Source organism: Musa acuminata, chromosome BXJ1-9, assembly GCF_036884655.1.
Source record: "Musa acuminata AAA Group cultivar baxijiao chromosome BXJ1-9, Cavendish_Baxijiao_AAA, whole genome shotgun sequence".
Classification (NCBI taxonomy): domain Eukaryota; kingdom Viridiplantae; phylum Streptophyta; class Magnoliopsida; order Zingiberales; family Musaceae; genus Musa; species Musa acuminata.
In genome coordinates this window covers 29,361,397-29,370,622 of record NC_088335.1, presented here as the reverse complement: position 1 = coordinate 29,370,622, position 9,226 = coordinate 29,361,397, and the positions used below count along the sequence as shown (strand labels likewise).

The 9,226-nt window shown below is 41.8% G+C and overlaps 1 long non-coding RNA gene across 1 annotated transcript; it reads left to right on the top strand.

The window, feature by feature from the left end:
- The first annotated feature begins 6,824 nt into the window (after window positions 1–6,824).
- On the top strand, window positions 6,825–9,226 carry LOC135594313 (uncharacterized). Its single transcript, XR_010480059.1, has 2 exons — window positions 6,825–7,256; window positions 8,973–9,226. It is a non-coding gene; the product is annotated as an uncharacterized LOC135594313 (long non-coding RNA).

Here is a 9,226-nt window from a genome sequence, read left to right as displayed (position 1 = left end):
ATATGCGAAGCGGTTATGTTGGCATTGCGACGAGACGTGGAGTTGCAAGCATTGCTGTAGAAAAGGGAGATTCTTATGATTGAACCAATAGAAGAAGAGATCATTGAACATTCAAAATAGAACCTTGAACATAAAAAAGATGCGAAAGAAGAGTCACAATCGACTGATGTTACAATACACGCACTAGCCGGCTACTCAAACCCGCAAACGATGAAAGTTGGAGGCCTTCTCAAACAACAACCGATCACTGTTCTCATCGACACATGCAGTTCTACTAACTTCCTAAATAGTAAGCTTGCTGTTCGGATAGCATTACCTATTGAGAATCGTTGTAGGTTTGATGTTAAGGTCACCGACAGACAGATTTTGAATTATGATCGTAGGCGCCCGTAGGAGAAACTATTACTGTAGGACCAAGAGATAATTGTAGATTTCTTCCTTCTCCCTCTTAACAATCATGAGGCCATGCTCAGAATTAAATGGTTGACGACATTAGGTGATATTTCCTAGAATTTTATGAAACTAATTATGAAATTTTACAGTAAGGAGAAACAGGTGACAATGCACGGGAAACGTGGGGGCGATATAACAATAATTTGCACACAACAAATGGAGAAGGTTTTGCATAAAGATGTTCATCGTCGTGCGAAGATTGGTGTGCAAAATTCCGTGAAACATGAAACTGCGTATAGAGTAGATTGTGTTACCTAGGGAGATCGTATATCCCTGTTTCCTTGTAGATCCTTAGGAGAGGGTAAAGGAGGTCAAGCGTCCTCCTCTCTAGCGGTGATCCACACAGCAGGGTTGCGATGACGCTCCTCAAAACTCTAGGCCTGATCTGAGGTGGAGAGGAAGAGGAGAATAGGAAAGGCAAGCAAAGGCTCTAGCCTATGAGGCTCTGAATCCCTCCTATTTATAGAGGTCCCCTGTCAAACCCTAATGGGTCCTCCCCTAGTAGGTATTGGATCTGCATCTAATAAGACAAGGGCTCCGTCGGATATCTCAAATCCGAACCTCTACTCATCGCAATCCCTACCATATGTGTGTGACCCTCTAGGCCCAATATCGAGCTGGCCGTGAGTCATACCTGTCAGAACTCCTTCTAACTCAGTGAATTATTATCTCTGTAATAATTCACTCGACTCATCGACTACGGACGTACTAGGCTACTACGCCGTAGTCCCCAAACGATACAGGGGAATCCAATCCATTGGACCTGTCTGTCCTCAGTTACCGTGTACCTATAGTCCCTCATCCATCTAATATCCCAGAGACCGTATATCGAGCATGGTGCTGTCAGACCCATACGGTTTCTACTCGAGTCTCGCTCTAATCGGATTCTCCCGGAGAACTCTTTCTCTCTCAACCCGAATGACCCTGGCCAGGGATTTGTCTAAGCAAGAACACATGGGATATTCCTCTCATGACGCCGAGAGTGGATGATCCTCTATCGACACTCAATAGCCCTCGTAAGGTCAACTACCACTCCCAATGACCAGCTGTACAAGATCTGGGACAGCCAAACCTATAAGTCTGGTATCAAAGAGTGGAGCACTCATACAGGACATCCTTGATGTCTCAAGTCTAAGGACTAGATACACCACTTGGACTACGGAATCGCTGTCTGACAATAAGGCATCATCAACCATCTAGCATTTCGTAAGCGGATCAATCAGTAAACTCATTCTCTAATGAGCACCTGTACTATATCCCTAGTGTCCCTACACGAGCAGCTATGAGACCAGCTGCATCCATCATATGGACGGGTATACAGCACACCAGTCTATCCGGTTATCACGATGTCCCTCTCGAGTAACCTATGATCGGGATTATTTAGGATATGTGTTTAAAGGTGAATCGATCTCATTATCGTGATTTCATCACGATCTGATTCCAATTGCACAAATCCAAGGACATCACAATATATATATGCACATATGCAATAGTTATAAAGTGATATACGCCAAAATATAATAAGCAAAAAGATTTTGTATCAAGTCACACGTGCTATCACCCACGTGATTGGCTTGTTGGGCACCTATGACTAGCAATCTCCCACTTGACCTAAAGCCAATCACCTATGTGTCTGATCCCCATCAGACCCCTGTGACGCTCAAAGACAAAATGAGACAACGGCTTTATCAGTGGATCTGCAATGTTATCTTCAGATGGAACTCTTTTTCCACTGCTACATCTCCTCGGGTTACAATCTCTCTGATAAGTTGGAACCTCCTCAGAACACTTCTGTTGAGACCCGGGTTCCCTTATTTGAGTAATCGCCCCGTTGTTGTCGCAATATAAGGAGATCGGCTCCTCGCTACCCAACACGACTCCCAAATCTGTGATGAACTTCTTCACCCAGACTCCCTCTTTTGCTACATCTAATGCAGCAATGTACTCCGCCTCTATGGTCGAGTCATCAGTGGTATCTTGCTTGGAACTCTTCCAGCACACTGCTCCTCCATTCAAGGTGTACACATACCCTGAATTCGACTTACTATCATTGACATCAGACTGAAAACTTGAGTCTGTGTAGCCTTCAACCTTAAGGCTATTACCTCCATATACTAGTAAAAGATCCTTAGTCCTTCTCAAGTACTTAAGGATACACTTTACTGCTTTCTAGTGCTCCAAGCCTGGATCCGCCTGATACCTACTCGTGACACTCAAAGCATGCGCTATATCAGGCCTAGTACATAGCATGGCATACATTATAGACCCTATTGCTGAGGCATAAGGTATCATATCCATGTTCACCCTTTCTTGGAATTTTTCATGCCAAAACTTTTGACAATGGTTTCTATGTACCTGGACTAGGACAAGCCAAGCATCCTCTTGGATCTATCTCTATAGATTCTAATCCCCAAGATATAGGAAGCTTCCCCTAAGTCCTTTATGGAGAAGTGTCTAGATAACCAAGTCTTTACTGTGGATAACATTCCTACGTCATTCCCAATGATGAGATGTTATCCACATATAACACCAAAAAAGGTAATAGCACTCCCACTTACCTTCCTGTACACACAAGGCTCATATTCGTTCTTAACGAAGTCATAAGATCTGATTAACTCATCAAATCTTATGTTCCAACTTCGGGAAGCTTGCTTTAGTCCATAAATAGATCTAAGCAACCTACACACCTTATCTGGGCAGTTCTTGGACATGAATCCCTCAGGTTGCATCATATACATCTCCTCCTCAAGGTTCCCATTGAGGAATGCGGTTTTTACATCCATCTGCCAGATCTCATAATCATGGTGTGCTATAATAACCAATAGAATTCTGATGGATTTTAGTATTGCTACGGGTGAGAAGGTTTCGTCGTAGTCAACACCTTGCCTTTGACGATACCCCTTAGCCACTAGCCTTGCTTTATAGGTCTCTACCTTTCCATCTACTCCGATCTTTTTCTTAAATATCCACTTGCAACCGATGGGTACAATACCTTCGGGTGCATCAACTAGGTTCCAAACCTTATTGGAGTACATAGAATCCAATCTCAGAATTCATGGCTTCTTGCCACTTCCCGGAGTCTATACTCATAATAGCCTCCTCGTAGGTCTGAGGATCAATATCCTCAACATCCTCTCCTCTAATATGTCCCACATATCTTTCAGGAGGATGGGATACTCTATCAGACCTGTGTAAAGTTGAAACTTGTGTATTAGGTACCTGAACAGACTCGGGCTGTAGAGTGGTGCTTGAGCTTGGTTCTCCAACCTCGCTCAACTCTATCATTCTCCCACTGTCTCTGCCAAGAATGTGTTCCTTCTCAAGGAACACTACTCTCTTAGCTACAAAGACCTTTTGGTCCTCGAGATGATAGAAATAATACCCACAAGTTTCCTTAGGGTATCCCACAAATTTGCATCGCTCTGTCCTTGATTCTAACTTATCGGGGTTATGTCTTTTAACGTGGGTAGGGCAGCCCCAAATCTTAACAACCTTAAGATCAGGCTTCTTCCTTTTCCATATCTCATATGGTGTAGACACTACCGACTTAGTTGGAACTCTGTTCAGAAGGTAAGCTGCGATTTCTAGGGCATATCCCCATAATGAGATGGGTAGGTTAGCAAAACTCATCATGGACCGTACCATATCTAATAACGTACGATTTCTCCATCTAGAGACACCATTGAGCTGAGGTGTATAAGGAGGTGTCCATTGGGATAATATCCCATGGTCCTTGAGGAACTGAGTAAACTCTGTACTTAAGTACTCACCTCCTCGATCTGATCGAAGAGTTTTGATACTCTTTCCAATCTGGTTCTCCACCTCATTCTTATACTCTCTGAATTTCTCAAAGGCCTCGGACTTGTACTTCATTAAGTACACATATCCATACCTTGAGAAATCATCAGTAAATGTCATGAAGTAGGAGTAACCTCCAATGGCATGAGTTGACATGGGTCCACATACATCACTATGTATGAGTTCCAACAATTCAGTGGCTCTCTCTCCAATTCCACTAAATGGAGAGTTGGTCAATTTTCCACGAATGCAAGGTTCACAAGTTGCATATGACACGTAGTCGAATGGATCTAAATATCCATCATTTAGTAACTTTTGAATCCTTCTTTCATGGATATGACCTAGCCTACAATGCCACAGGTATGCACTGTTCACCTCATCTCGTTTCCTCTTAGACACATTTACATTCATGATATGTGGAGTAGTGTCTAACATAAATAAACCATTATGCAATGTTCCTTTCGTGATGATCTTATCATCTAATAATATCGAACAACCATTGTTCTCAAAAATAAATTTATATCCACTAACTATTAAACATGAAATGGAGATAATGTTTTTGATAATAGAAGGAACAAAATAACATGTATCTAATGCAATAAAAGCTCCACTAGGCAGATGTAGGGCGACCTCGCCAACAGCTACTAATGCAACTTTTGCTCCATTACCCATCTTGAGGTCCATCTCGCCTCTCTCTAGTCTCCTAGGCCTTGCTAGAACCTACAACGAATTGCATATATGATAAGCACAACCGGTATCCAATACCCATGTGTTATCATAAGAGTCTGACAAATGGAGACTGATCATGAATGTACCTGAAGCTTCATCAAGCTTTTGTTTCGCCCTTTCTGCAAGGTACTCTTTGCAGTTCCTCTTCTAGTGCCCATCTTTACCACAGTGGAAGCATTGGCCTTTGTCCTTTACTGGGTCTTTCTTAGCAACCTTTGCTTTACCTGGTCTACCCTTGCCCTTTCCCTTCTTAAGGGACCTTTCTGCTTTCCTTTTCTTTCTGGTCTCACCAGTGTAGAGAACTAGCTTCTCTTTCTTAATAGTACTCTCTGCCTCCCTCAACATATTGAGGAGCTCTGGGAGAGTCACCTCAAGCTTGTTCATATTAAAATTCATTATGAATTGTGAAAAGGAATCTGGTAGGGACTGAAGCACAATGTCCACACATAAGTTATCCTCTAGGACCATTCCTAGACCTGTGAGTTTCTTTATCCATTCAATCATCTTTAGGACATGGTTCTGAACTGGTGTCCCCTCAGTCATCCTAGCGCGGAAAAGGCTCTTGGATATCTCATATCGTTGAGTCCTTCCCTGTTCCTCAAACAATTTGCGAACATGTAGGAGAATGGATCTGGCATCCATCTTTTCATGTTGCCTCTGTAACTCAGAGTCATAGAGCCCAACATATAGCACAGAGCAAGAGTGGAGTCATCAATGTACTTCACGTAGCGAGCGATCTCATCCTCGTTTGCCCCTTCTTCGGGCATAGGTATCACTGTATCAAGGACGTACATGATTTTCTCCGCTGTGAGAACAATTCTCAAGTTACGGAGCCAATCCGTATAATTTGGACCAGTGAGGCGATTGACATCAAGTATGCCACGTAAGGGATTTGAAAGTGACATTTTCTAAATATAAAGATGCATCAGAAATGAATAACATGCAGATTTTGCAAGAAATAAACTATCAAGATATGGACTTCTATCTTAATATGCTCCCACTATTTTACTAACGAGTCACGCGACACGCTCCGCACGTGAAACGGAAGTCTCCGGCAGACTTCTAGTGGGGATCAGGATCCAATCAGCGTCTTAGTGTAACCTCGAGGGACTCGACCAATCACACTAAGCCTAAAAGGTAGGCAACTCTTGCCGATCACAACTCCTTGTGATTCCCGTCCTGTTTGGCCTCCGAATCACCATGGCCTCGAGGGACTCGACCAACCATGATGCTCGGTTAAGTCAACACCTTCGTTACAAGATGAGTCTGATTTAATGAAATACCCTCGAGGGACTCGACCAAGTATACCATGCCCTCAGGTCACCGGTGACATCTCTATGTCGTAAGCAAGATAGCGAATCGTGATATAGGTGAGTCTCGAGGGACTCGACCAACTCAACCTATATCGGGAATCGGTTCCTACTTATAACGATGGAAGGCCACGTGGGTCAATCTAATTGCCTCACGTTTACCGACTTAATATTATCGAGAGATGTTTCTAAGATTTGGTCTCCTAATATGACATGTCACACATATACATATTTAATATATATCTACATCGCATGCAAATATATATACTTATCTAGTATGTGTATAAGCAATCACACCAGATGATCATGGATCACAACCTAATATGATTAGGCCCGAGCCAATAGGCCTAATCACTCACATCAAGATCTATGTGTGCAACGGTGCATCTCCATGCCCTATGATCGTCCATCTCGTCCTCGTTGGTTCCGTCGACATCATGATGCATCTCCATGCATCACGATCGTCCGTCTCGTGGGTCCCACTATCGCATCCACGCTCCCGCTGCGCCTCCTCATGTGCTTACAACTTAATCATAGGCACGCAGTGTAACACCCCTCAATTCCGAATGTTCGTATAAATTTTTGGTGATAATGTAAGCATCTATTTTAATTGACAAAAGAAATAGAGTATGAATCAGAGGTAACTTATTTTTAAGATTTGGGAGATCTGTTCAAAAAAAAAAAAGAAAAAAAGAAAGAATCTGAGGACCTATATGTAAACCCTAAGGACCTAATCGTGAATATGATAAAAACAAGGACTAAACTGCAAAATGCACCAAATGACAAATTCCACCGCTTAAGCCTCTCTGCCTTCGTTGTTAAGGAAGCAAAGGAGGCAGCTCGTGGGTGATCAGGGAAAGAAAAGAAGAAGAAGAAGAAGAAGAAGAAGAAGGAGAAGAGAAAGAAAATTTGGGGCTTTTAGGGTTTTTGCTTTAATCTTGTTACTTCGGGTCAAAATTTGCAAAGGCAAGTGTTCTAACCCCATCCTACATAAGTATTTGACTCTGTTTTTATGTTGATTCAAAATAAATTGGAAGATTTTTATTTAGAAACTGATATATTCCTCTTTGGACATAGAACTATGGATTCTGAAAGTTTTCGGTAAACTGACCCCTAAGCACTGCTTCGGCCCTAAGTTTTAGTACAGAATGAGAATTCAGGCAGGAACTATTTTTGTTTGAAATTAGACTCGTATGTCTTTCTTTTGACACCGATTTGGTAGATTTTGGACACCGAATACTTACCCAAAAATTTGTTTCAAAAGAGCCTATAGACGCTGTAAAACAGAGTTCAAGACTTCTGACCTTTCGAAACTAAAACGCCTATAACTCCCTGTTCAAAATTCTGATTTGTACCAAACTGATTTTATTTGAAACTAGACTTGAAATCCTCTCTTTTGACATATAGTTTGAACATTTTGGAGTTCAATTGCTCATCCTATCGTCTGTTGAATCCGATCCTATAAAGTCTGCAAACCAGTGATTGTGATTTTGACCTTACGTTACCAAATCAGAGGTAACTCTGTGTTGGGAGCCCTGTTTCATATGAAATCTGTTCCATCCGAATATAGACTGATATATGGTTCAACCATAGCCTTTTTATGAGTATTGGAGCATATTTGTTATTTTGAAATATTTGTTGGATGTGCCACTGGAATTCTGTCCGAAATCGAGCTTTGGTCGATTTCGCGTATTCTGTTTCATTTCCTTTGGATACTTGAATTCGCCTAACCTTCTTGTTGGAATTGAGCTGGTTACGATTGCTTAGAATCCCTGTACACTCTTGCTTTCAATTCTTTCCCTAAAATGAATATTTTTGTGAGAGATTTGTTCCTTGCATCACATTGTTTTTGAAAAGGCACATGTACGTTTGGTTGTTCCGCGTGTGCTTCCGTTATATGCTGCAATTTGTTGAAACTGCCTTCTTGTACTCTGGTGTGTGGGATTGTCTGGACCTTTGCCAGAAATGGTAAAGGGTATGTGCTGATTTGCCCGCTATGTGGGGTCCCGCTATGTGGGATATTCTGGTATGCGCTTATTTGCCCGCTATGTGGGGTCCCGCTATGTGGGATATTGCTTAGAGCCTGCGATGCTCTGCCGGCCCCCTTTGACTTCACCTAGACGTGGGTGGATGGAGCTCCCAGACGTGGGAGACTTTTGTCAGGTGGTCATTCAGAAATGGATGAATCACATTCTGACTGAGATCCCACTACACCCTCTATATGTTTGATATGACATCCAGAGTTTTGGTGAGTTATTTCTGTTCGTGCTCTGGATAGTTATGATATGATTGCAACGTCAAGGACGACGTTTGAGCTTCTGTATGACATATGAGTTTGATATGCTCTGAAATGCTTCATTCACTGTTGATTTTGCTTCGTAATGTTCCATATGTCGTTGATGTGATTTGGAACATTTTAAATGCCATTGATAAGCTCCGATATGTTTCCTTTGTTTCTGATATGCTCCAATTACTCTATGCCCCATCTGTCAGGAACCAAATATGTATGATTAAAAAGGACAATTATGATTCTGCTCCTAATGATATTATGTATACGAAATCGTATATTCTGCTTCGTGTTTGAAAACTGCATCTCTTTGGAAATTGTACTATTTTGATATGGATATGTTAGTCACTTGCTGAGCTCTTTATGCTCACCCCATTTGTTGATAAATTTTTCAGGATAGCGTAACTCTTGCTTAAATGTTAAGAATGGGCTGAGGCAGCGGAAAGTTTAGAAGACGTTGGGCAGAACTTTTGTTAGCATATATGTAGTTGTGTATAAGCTACCTTGCATCTAATGAAATGTGACTATGAATCTAAACCTGTGGATTTTGTGTAAGTTAAAGGATCCCTCATGTATAGGGTTTTGGAATGTTAAATTAAATTGTGTAATGATATGAACTTATGGTAAATCGATGATTGTGGTGACTGCA